Raw genomic sequence first — 11,772 nt, forward strand, 5'->3', positions numbered from 1 at the left:
TGCCCCTGTAGGAGGAAGGCCTAGGGACGAGTTGGACATTGGATGCTACCTGAGGCGCTAAGAGCACACAGCACCAGAGGGTCCTCGAGCCACCCCGACAGGTACCACTGAGGGAAACATTTCTGGTGACTGCACTCAGGGCGTGCACACACCTAGAGTGGAATGCACATGTGCAATTACTCAAAGAAGAACAAAACCACAAGCTTCTCACTTAAGTACCAGCAGTGTCAGTCCTTTGTACACCCCCAGCAAGCACCATGGCTGCAGCCAACTTCACCAGATACAATCCAAAAACCTGGGGACACAAGCTAGCCAACATTTCATTCCTCCCTAGAAAAGGAGTGAAAAGCAGCACTCAGCACTGTTTCTGAGCCAAATCTAGTGTAAATGCTCTCTAGGTAACCTCTTCCATTTCCATATTACCCCTCTTCAAAGTTCCAGTGCTGCCAAATAGTTTAGGGTTATTTCCAAATCTAACAAGTAGTGGTGGCTGGAGAATATTTTTAAATGGAAACCAAAACCAGCGGTTAGATCCAAACATCTTTTTCTTTAGAGACTAAAACTAAGTGAAATAATTCTGTTGAGTCTTTTTCTTTAAAAAAGGGGGGGATATTTAAGAAGAAAAACCTTTTAGTTAAGAGATTTAAGGATGCATGGTGAAGTTCTCAGAAGTCAGGAAATACATACCCTTTTTGAGAGTCTACATTATCATTACACATTGTCATAAATATAAAGGGAAGGGTAACCACCTTTCTGTATACAGTGCTATAAAATCCCTCCTGGCCAGAGGCAAAACCCTTTCACCTGTAAAGGGTTAAGAAGCTAAGATAACCTCGCTGGCACCTGACCCAAAATGATCAGTGAGGGGACAAGATACTTTCAAATCTGGGGGGGGGGCAGGGGGAGAACAAAGGGTTTGTCTGTCTGTGTGATGCTTTTGCTGGGAACAGATCTGGAATGCAGCCTTACAACTCCTGTTAAGTTAGTAAGTAATCTAGCTAGAAATGTGTTAGATTTCCTTTTGTTTAATGGCTGGTAAAATAAGCTGTGCTGGATGGAATGGATATTCCTGTTTGTGTGTCTTTTTGTAACTTAAGGTTTTGCCTAGAGGGATTCTCTATGTTTTGAATCTGATTACCCTGTAAGGTATTTACCATCCTTGATTTTACAGAGGTGATTCTTTTACCTTTTCTTTAATTAAAATTCTTCTTTTAAGAACCTGATTGATTTTTCATTGTTCTTAAGATCCAAGGGTTTGGGTCTGTGTTCACCTGTACAAATTGGTGAGGATTCTTATCAAACCTTCCCCAGGAAAGAGGGTGTAGGGCTTGGGGGGATATTTTGGGGGAAGACGTTTCGAAGTGGGCTCTTTCCCTGTTCTTTGTTTAAAACGCTTGGTGGTGACAGCATACGGTTCAAGAACAAGGCAAAGTTTGTACCTTGGGGAAGTTTTTAACTTAAGCTGGTAAGAATAAGCTTAGGGGGTCTTTCATGCAGGTCCCCACATTTGTACCCTAGAGTTCAGAGTGGGGAAGGAACCTTGACACACATTAACATACTATTTAAATAATACAACTTCTTCCAAAACCTTAGATACACACATGTAACATCTTTCAGTATTATGTACTACTTTTTGTACAAGACAGAGTTCATGAAAGTCATTTACATCAAAAGCTCACAACATATTAGAGAGGAAGGATAGAGAAAGAATACCAGCAAAAATTTGCTTTCAAATATAGATATGCAAATATGCAACTTAGTCTCATGGTTCACTACCTCATACCCTGAATTGCACCTAAGGAAAACTGCACTCCCTGCTCAGCTCTTGTGTCCAGTCAGGGTTCCAGCTCACAGGTGAGTCTCCCAGACATCTCTCAGCCCCAGAGAGAAAGCTACCTCTCATCCAGGTCTCTTCTCTGGCCATCTCCTTTGCTCCTTCCTTTATGAAGACCCAGCCCCTCCCTTGCTGGGTTTGATCTCCAGTTAGGCCTAACACCCTTCAAATGCAGCCTGATAGGTTAATTGGCCTCTTACACCACTTTAATCTTTTTGACAGGTTTCAGAGTAACAGCCGTGTTAGTCTGTATTCGCAAAAAGAAAAGGAGTACTTGTGGCACCTTAGAGACTAACCAATTTATTTGAGCATGAGCTTTCGTGAGCTACAGCTCACTTCATCGGATGCATACTGTGGAAACTGCAGCAGACTTTATATATACACAGAGAATATGAAACAATACCTCCTCCCACCCCACTGTCCTGCTGGCAATAGTGGCCCAACCTGATGATCACAGGACAGTGGGGTGGGAGGAGGTATTGTTTCATATTCTCTGTGTATATATAAAGTCTGCTGCAGTTTCCACGGTATGCATCCGATGAAGTGAGCTGTAGCTCACGAAAGCTCATGCTCAAATAAATTGGTTAGTCTCTAAGGTGCCACAAGTACTCCTTTTCTTTAATCTTTTTGTCACCACTGTGGTGGATATATACCCTGTCATACATGGATTTTGACAACTTTATTTAAATACATACTTTGAAACAATAGAATTTAGATAAAAAGCCTAAGATATATTGGACCATTAAGAAAATGAAATTAGTGTAAGTGTAGAAAAATGAAATACAAAATGCTAAACATGTATTTAAGATTACAGAAAAAGTATAATTTTGTTGTATTGTTTGTGAAATGGTATGTGTTCATATGTTTAAAGATGTATTCTGTAGGGCAAGGACATAAAGGGGTGCTTTTTGTTTAGATAAATTATAGAAAATGGAGACGGAGAGATCTTTTAATATAATCTAGATTATTCCTTGCAAATGCAGAAGATTGTGCTGTACAGTTTGTGTAATTTCTTTGTCCAGTTTTCTTGCAAACCATTAAAACCATAGAGCTTCCACCTCTTTCCTATGGAAACTATTCCTATCGCATTTTTTAAAAATGTACTTTGTTACATGTCAATCTCATGTGTTTTTCTATATCAGAACAATTCGCAAGACTACAAGCAAACACTGGTTATCAATCTTTTTTCACATATACAGCATAACAATGGAAGTTTCAAGGAATGTTTATGCAAATGAGAGTTTGACCACCATCCCTCTTCCCAAGCATACCCAGAGAGCAATAGTAAAGTGGAATCAGCTGTGAAAACTGCTAAGCAACTGTTTCTTCTCATTCAGACCCCTTGCTAGCATTTTTGGCACACAGCAATATGGGGCACATGGGATCATCACAGCAGTGCCAAAACACTCTAGCACAGGCACTGATGGGACAAAGGACCAAAACCCTGCTACCAGTGAGGGGAGACCTGTTGCAGCCAGAAGGATGGAGACACTGCTGAGAGAAGATTGCCAACAAACAAAGATAGTAGACACTAGAGTACAATGGAAGAGACTTCACAGAGAGATAGTTTACTAGACTCAGAGACAGGAGACAGGGGTAGATCACTGGGACCAAAAGCACTGCTGTATTCACATCCTATATCTTATTGTAATAATCTTTGTATGAAATATGCCTTGTGAGGGATCATTTGAAAACTAATGATTTACTGGTCAATAATATCATGGTAAAATGTATGTAGCAATGTTATATGTAAAGTTACAAATTCCCCTGTATGATGTTATTAGAACATGTAACCAGACAGGCCTTCTTATTAAACAGGTCTATCGTAAACAAAGGAATACAAGTTTATATCAATTTACATATAAGTAGTAAACAGGATCCTCAAGATAGCAAGAGAATGAATGGCAGGAAACAGAATAATTTGCATTTTACCAAACACAAGAGGTAGAAGATAGAATATGGAACCTCCTTCCCCAGATTCCATGCCACCTTCCTCACTGTTTGGATAAACTTTACTTTGAGGGTTAACCTTCAGAAGAATCCACTTCAGAGGCTCACTGGACTATAAAAGAAAGGACCAGAAAACCCTCAGTTCTCTCTTCCACCTAACAAGACAAAAGCACCAGAACCTTTGGGCCTCTGGGAGAAGTCTGACCGAGGAGAGGGTCACTCACCGTCCTGCTGGAAAACTGTGGGTGTGAACGGCCATCTTAAACAAAGCGTTGAATCAGCACTTGCTAGATTAAGTTTTAGATGCATGTGTTCACTTTTATTTTCTGGTAACCATTTCTACCTATCTCATATGCTTCAATTCACTTAAAATCTTGTTTTATTTTTAATCTAAATCAATCCAGTGCTGTGTTTAAACTGCACTGTTTGGTAACTCCACATAAAGTAACAAACTGTTGAATATTGACTCCTTAAAGAGGCAATGAACCTCAACCTCTGAGCTGTCCAGGAGAGGACTGGACATTGCAGAACATGAGTTTTTGGGAAAATCCAAGACTGGGAGTCTGTTGGGGTCACCCTACAAATAGTAACCCAGACTGGTAAAAGTCAGAGTAAGGCTGTAAACAGGCTGCTGAGGTGAGAGCTACTGAACCAGGGCCATCTAGCACACAGACACTCATGGTATGACTGGTAGCCTGGTTGTGAGCAGCGCAGGTTGGGAGCTACATCAGCAAAGCATTGTGGGGAGCCCAAAGTTATGGGGCACGCAGTAACACAACCCCTCACTAATCTGAATTGCACCTCAAAATATGACAGTGGTATAGTCAAAGCAGGATTTATATAAAGCTTGTCATTTTATCTGAGATTATACTTTAAGCACTGGTGTAACAGTTTTAAGTGATTCTTACATATGAAGGCTGCAAACAGTCAAAAGAAAGGTTTGTTGTTTTCTGTTTGCTTATTTAGGGTGAGAGACAGAAGCCAGGGCAAAAGAAGCAAAGAAACATATGACAAATGCACTGGAAAACAGATTAATTGTGTTCAGATTGCTGCATATTTTATGCTGCCAAAAAGCCAAATGAGTAAAAAAAAACTGCCTCATGGATTATGGCAAAACACGAGGAGGGCAGGCAGTGTATTAGGACCCATCTGAGGTCCCAGAGTCTACAGCAGGAATCAGCAACCTTTGGCACACGGCCCGTCAGGGAAATCTGCTGGTGGTCCAGGATGGTTTGTTTACCTACAGTGTCCGCTGCTTTGGCCAATCGCAGCATTCACTGGCTGCGGTTCGCCGTTCCAGGCCAATGGAGTCTGTGGGAAGCGGCGGCCAGCACATCCCTCGGCCTTCACTGCTTCCCGCAGCCCCCATTGGCCTGGGGTGGCGAACCGCGGCCAGTGGGAGCTGTTGTTGCGGTTCAAATACAAGACAGCACAGAGCTTTTAGCAAGCAAGCGAGCTGGTCTGCCAACCGACTTCTGCCTGTCAGCATTCCACCTTCCCCTTTATTTTTTCTCTCCCCCCGTGCATTACATTCTCCAACAGATAAAAGGAATACACTGGCTTTGTTTAACATTCTTATTTACCGGTTTCTATCTACTGCATTCCTTGCTCTCGGGCCTTGAGCCCAGTCCTGGGAGGCTTCCCACGGTTCATGTCATCTGGGCCAGATTCCAAGGTTCATGCCCTTGAGAAGAGCTGTGTGTGCACAACTCCTATACAACACTCTGGGTGTGCCCTGAATGTTGCCAAGCGCATGAACCTTGTATGAATCCTACATCCCCTCCTTTTTTGTTTATTTGTGCTCGGCCATCTCATGGTAACCATCAATTTGTTTTTGCAAGCCAATTAACTCCCGGACTCCATAACTCGTGGAGCCTGCCAGGGCGGTTCTCGACAAAGCCTTAACAAAAAGGAAATACATTGCACACAGCAACAGCAAAAAATGAGCTTAAGAAGGTAAAGTGTAATTGGCTGGGCCCCAATTAGCCATGCTAGAGTACTGGGAAGAGAGGTTCGCGTAAGCAGCGAGCATCATCTCATTCCCAATTTCCTCAGGGTGATGACATACTGGAATAAGGCACGTACCTAACAATTCTTCAGCTGCTACAAAATCAGATAAACAAAAGTGGGTAACATTTGCTATTGAAGCCAATCTTTCCCATAGGTTATGTGTCATTCGGGCCCGTAACGGAGAAAGCGCTCCCGAGCCAACCCCTACAGGAAATAGCAGGCACAAAAGGCATACAGTCAATACAGAATTAGCAGTAATTTGGGCGAGAATTGCCACAAAGTCTCAGAAGTCTCTGGCTGTTGGTTTGCTGCCAGTCTTCGTTGAGCCGCGGTGACCAATGCTTTTACTGCTCCCCATGTCACAGGCTGGCTTGGGATGCTACGCCTCCTCCGTTGCTGTCCCGCCATTGTCGACCCGGGAGGCACCGCGTTCTCCTCCAAGGTCAGCTGAAACTCCGGTATGGGGTTCGACAGCCCCTGGTGCCACGCCATGCTATTTCAGTGCCGGTCCCACACACCGGGCCGGAACCCACAACGGTCCTGCAGGGAGAGACACAGCAGCATAGCCCCGACCCCAAGTGATTAGAGGTACTGGTCCCAGCCATTGCGGATCAGGCAGCTGACGGTAATAGACACGCGGTCTTTCCAGTACCTCGGATTTGTGAAAATGCCGATCCGCGGGGGTCTGCTGATCTGCGTTCAGCATTAAATTATTTAAAATAAACAAAAGGATACGCAATTGTTGCTGAATGTCTCCTAAGGTTCAGAGATGCAGCTCCCCTTGTTTTAATTGTTTGTCAAGCAAGGTTTTTAGCCTGCAATTTGCACGTTCAACAATAGCTTGGCCTGTGGAATTATAAGGGATCCCGTGTTTGAGACAGACGTCCCATTGGGCACAAAAGATGGAGAGGGCTGTGGAGCAATAGGCTGGGGCATTATCTGTTTTTATCTGGCTCGGGCGACCCATAACAGCAAAACAGGCTAGCAAATGGTGAATAACTTTGGGAGTGGCTTCCCCACGGTGTGGGGTCGCCCAGAGGAATCCTGAATAGGTATCAATGGAAACATGTAAAAACGAATAGGGGCGGAATTGTGGCAAGTGAGTGACATCCATTTGCCACAGCTGATTCGCTGCGGTACCTCTGGGGTTAACGGCATAAGAAAAGGTAGGGGCAGCAGCGGCACAGTGGGGGCAGGAACGAACAATAGAACGTGCATGATCAGCAGGAATGTGAAACTGTCGGGCCAAAACAGAGGCAGACTGATGAAAAAAGGCATGGCTTTCAATGGGGTCAGAAAAAAGGGAATTTACCTGACCACGTAACGTGCGATCAGCGCGCGCATTGCCTTCAGTAAGTAGCCCAGGCAGAGGGGTATGACTGCGAATATGAGCAACAAAATAAGGGAAATTACGAGTGGTGATGAGATACTGTAAGGACAAAAACAGGCAAAGAAGGTCCGCATTGACCTGAGGGGTAATAAGGGCAAGGGGTAAATGATCAATTACCTGATAAACATAATGTGTGTCCACGATCAAATTAAAGGGACAATCAGCAAAAAGTTGAAAGGCCAAAATAACAGCAGCTAGTTCCAAGGACTAATAAAGCTCTCCAAGCGCTGTGCATGCAAATATTGTTGTACAAGTGAATGAAGCGCTTTCAGCTTTTCTAGGGGGAGGGGTCACTGGTCAATTCATACGGGCTCTAAGGATTGCCATACCAATGGTAATGCGGATGGCAAGGTGGGTGAGGGAGGATTTTGGGCCATTATATATTAATATCGAGGGTGGTGTCCAGCTTTACAAGTAAGTCACAGCCCCAAATATTGACGTGGACAGGGAGTACAAAAGAGCGGATTGTAGCAAGGGCACGGCCTCCTGGTTTAGAGACCGTGACCCAAGACAAACTTTGGCGCCCAGGTTTGCTACCCCTGATCCCCCACAACTCTTTAGAAGGAACTGTTGGCCAACCGACCGGCCACTCCAGATCGTGAATCACCGTAACGTCAGCTCCAGTGTCCACCAGCCCTGTGAAAGGAACATTATTTAAGAGAAGTGTTAACTGAGGTTTCGAGGGGGGGACTGACATTGTTAGAGCAACAAGTGGAGAGGACGTGCTGTGAGACGGCAACTGAGACAGCGTCGATCCAAAGCCATTCCCGCCCCTGGCTCGATCCTATGCGGCTGGCACGTGATAGGGGACTAAAACCAATTGCGCAATTGACCGTCCACGCGGGAGCGACTGCGGAAGATGGGTCCATACCTGAACCTTAATAACGCGGTGCAATCGGCGTCAATGACCCCTGGGATGACAAAAAAACCCTGTTTCCCAACGTGTGAGCGAGGGAGAACCAGACCCACAAATCCGTCAGGGAAAGGTCCCGTCACCTGAGTAGGTATGGCGCAAACCTCCCCCGGCAACTGAAAATCACCATCCTCCTGCATAATCAAATCAAGCCCTGCACTTCCAGCAGTCGCCGCCCTCATGGAGTCTACGGATTTTGAAGCAGAGGAACAGTTGTCTGAGTGGGAAACACCCCCGTTTGGCCCTGGGTTTGGGGGAACCCATCGTGCGGTTTCCCGACCTGCTACGACACTGATTAGCCCAGTGATAGCCCTTCCGACACTTGGGGCACTTCTTTGAGGGGCGGGCGGGTGCCGTCGATGAGCGGCACTCCCGCTGAAAGTGACCCTCCTTACCACAGCGGTAACAACGCTTCCCCTCCTTCCCGCTTTTCCGCAGGGTGGCAGCTAGAACTCCAGCCTTATGGGCTTGGGTGCCGATGTTTTGGCACGCCCGCAGCATGTCTGACAGCTCTAGAATTCCAGAGGCTTGTGCTGCCTGGAGAGCACGGCGGCAATCCTCGTTCACATTTTCAACTGCCATTTTTAACAGGATCTCCTGAGCTGCTGCAGGGCTATCCACCTGTTGGAGGATAGCCTCCTGCAATCTGTTGGTAAAATCCATAAAGGACTCTGATGCACCCTGACGGATACTGGCAAAGCTTTTGGTAGGCTTGCCTGAATCCGGGACCTTCCGGAAAGCATGCTGGGCGCAGGTGGAAATAATGGGGAAGACTGCCTGAGGGAGTTGAGACTGCATCTGAACGGTAGCAAACTGGCCCTCCCCTGCCAAATGCTCATAAATGATACCTTGCTCTCTATATACCTGGGCTTGGCGTTCCGCCATCTGCCGATACTCACTAAGCCAAATAACATACTGACTGGGCATCAGCATCATGCGCAACAGCGCCTTCCAATCTTCAGGGATCAGGGTGTACCCAGTACCTAGCCCTTCAATGAGACCACTTACATACGTGCTAGTGAGGCCGAACTCGCGAATCACTTTCTTTACATCTCTGATCACCGAGTAGGGCAAACTGACCCAGTTTGCAACCTGGTTGCCCTGGCCATCATCCTGCCAGGTCACCGGACAAACTGAGACCAGATCAGCCAGCTCCTCTGCTGTAATATCTGAGCGAGTCTTTGCTGCGTGAACCATTTGTTGCACCAGCGAAAGCCCCTGAGCAGACACAGACGACCCCCCGGGGGGCCCCGGAACATGGGGCCCCACGGGGGGATGGTGATCACACACCGGCTCCGGTGGGGAAGGCCAGGGAGGCGGTGGTAATAGAGGCACTGGGGGCGAAGCAGGGGGAGGGATGGTTGCAGGAGCGGACGGGGGTGGCGGGATCGGCAGCCCCTCTGTTGGCGCGAGAGAGGGCCTTTCCGAGGTGACACGCTGTGTCGCATTGCCAGGAGGGGGGATGGCTGCAAGAGCGGACGGGAGTGGCAAGAGCACCAGCCTCGCGAGGGAGGGCCTGTCCGAGGCGACACGCTGTATCGCGTCGCGGCAGAGGTGCCAGGCATGTAGAGCCTGCACGGGTGCCTGAGGCTCTTTGTGCAATGTCTGGCCCAACCGCTCCCAGTCTGCTAGCTTAAGGGTTCCAGCTTCAGGGTACCACGGGCATTGGGCACTCACCTTCTGTAGCAGGAGAGTGAGTTCTCGAGTGGGGCAGTCATGCTGAGCCTTACGCAGCAAATACTGTAGCTCACTGCGGTGTTGCACTTGCAAAGCAGAGAGGGAGCTTCCCATATTTACCACAATGAAAAATACTCACCGGGATCCACGAAGCGGATGAGTGACGTGTATGAAACCCTTGCCAGGCGAGGTGAGTGCTGAGGGCCCCACGTTTGGGTGCCAGTTGTTGCGGTTCAAATACAAGACAGCACACAGCTTTTAGCAAGCAAGCGAGCTGGTCTGCCAACGGACTGGACCTGTCAGCTTTCCACCCTCTCCTTTTTTCTTTCTCTCCCCCCGCGCATTACATTCTCCAACAGATAAAAGGAATACACTGGCTTTGTTTAACATTCTTATTTACCAGTTTCTATCTACTGCATCCCTTGCTCTCGGGCCTTGAGCCCAGTCCTGGGAGGCTTCCCACGGTTCATGTCATCTGGGCCAGATTCCAAGGTTCATGCCCTTGAGAAGAGCTGCGTGTGCACAGCTCCTATACAACACTCTGGGTGTGCCCTGAATGTTGCCAAGCGCATGAACCTTGTATGAATCCTACAAGCTGTGATCAGCCGAACCTCTGGATGCTGCAGGTAAACAAATTGTCCCAGCTTGCCAGCGGATTTCCCTGATGGGCCATGTGCCAAAGGTTGCCAATCCTTGGTCTACAGCATCAGGAGGAAACAGATCATCTAGCTTAAAAGTGGGCCCAGAATAGATGTAGCTACAGAGAGAAACTCCAGCTGGAAACCTTTCATATCCAACATGAATGGGTATCACAGATAGTATATGGGCAGTCTGACCTCATGGTCAGAACAGGAGTCAGGCCAGGTCTGATACCAGAAGGTCAGAGTCCAAGACAGATGAGAGGGAAAACTGAAAGTCAGATGTCAGGAGGCAAGCAGGATCAGGTTACCAGGAGTTATGGTTGCCAACTTTGGTTGGACAAATTCCTGGAGATTTCATCACATGGCATGCTCTTTAATTAAAGATTAATCTTTTATTCCTGGAGACTCCAGGACAAGCCTAGAGGGTTGGCAACCCAACCAGGAAATCATCAGTAGGAGCAGGTATAATAGAGGAAGCAGTGCCATGCAGGAAGATCCCATTATCATGGGCAACTTCCTCTTCCTGTGCTTGGGTTAAATAGAGGCTGGGGACCAATGAGGACCCCCAGGGTTCCAACGAGCAGATCCCAGGACTGGAGTCCTCTGCAAGAGTTCAGCAGCTATTCCAGCAGCAGGTGGTAGGCTGGGACTGCCTACCTCTTAAGAGCTTGTGGACTAGGATTTGAGACCCACGGTCCCTGAAAATGGAAAGAGAACAAAAAGAAACATCAATATGAAATCAAGATGTGGGAACTACAGATGAACAATCCCCAAGCAATAATCAATCCTACCCAAGGGCCCTGCTCCACAGCTGGGATAAATTGTGCCCTGCATATAAAGAAGCAGACTGTATTGAATACCTTACCACTTTTGAAAGGCTATATGAAGTTTCAGAGGACAAGGAAGTCCCCATAATGACTGCAAAACTCTCTGGTAAAGCTTTACATGTATTTAATGAAATGCCAATTGGAGAGGCTTTAAAATATCCTTAATATAAAAGAGCTGTATTACAAAGGTTTCAAATTACCCCTGAAGTGTATAGAATAAAATGTATTGTGTATACCTCTGAAGTTTATAGAATAAAATTCATTCTTAGAATGAATGACAAGACAAGTCATATGGAATATGTATATAGATTGTATGATTTGATGAGAAAATGGGCCAAGGGACAGAGAATTTTGACCAGTTGTTTGATCTCTTTGCCCAGGAACAGATCCTGAGCACACGTTCTGAGGAAATCAGACAAGCAATCTCAGATAAACCCCTGGATGCTATGCAAAAAGCTGCTGATCTAGCCAATGGATATACGCAAGCTAAAGCATCCAGTTGCCGCAAGCCACTGAGGGAGGGGCAGAAG

The 11,772-nt window shown here is 46.6% G+C and overlaps 1 long non-coding RNA gene across 1 annotated transcript; it reads right to left on the reverse strand.

The window, feature by feature from the left end:
* Nucleotides 1–4,619: 4,619 nt before the first annotated feature.
* On the reverse strand, nt 4,620–11,107 carry LOC142071555 (uncharacterized). The gene is made up of 2 exons (XR_012667654.1): nt 9,914–11,107; nt 4,620–6,334 (listed from the first exon to the last, which is right to left on the reverse strand). It is a non-coding gene; the product is annotated as an uncharacterized LOC142071555 (long non-coding RNA).
* Between the last annotated feature and the right edge of the window lie 665 nt (nt 11,108–11,772).

The sequence above is a fragment of the Caretta caretta genome, chromosome 3 (genome assembly GCF_965140235.1).
Source record: "Caretta caretta isolate rCarCar2 chromosome 3, rCarCar1.hap1, whole genome shotgun sequence".
In the NCBI taxonomy this organism is placed as follows: domain Eukaryota; kingdom Metazoa; phylum Chordata; order Testudines; family Cheloniidae; genus Caretta; species Caretta caretta.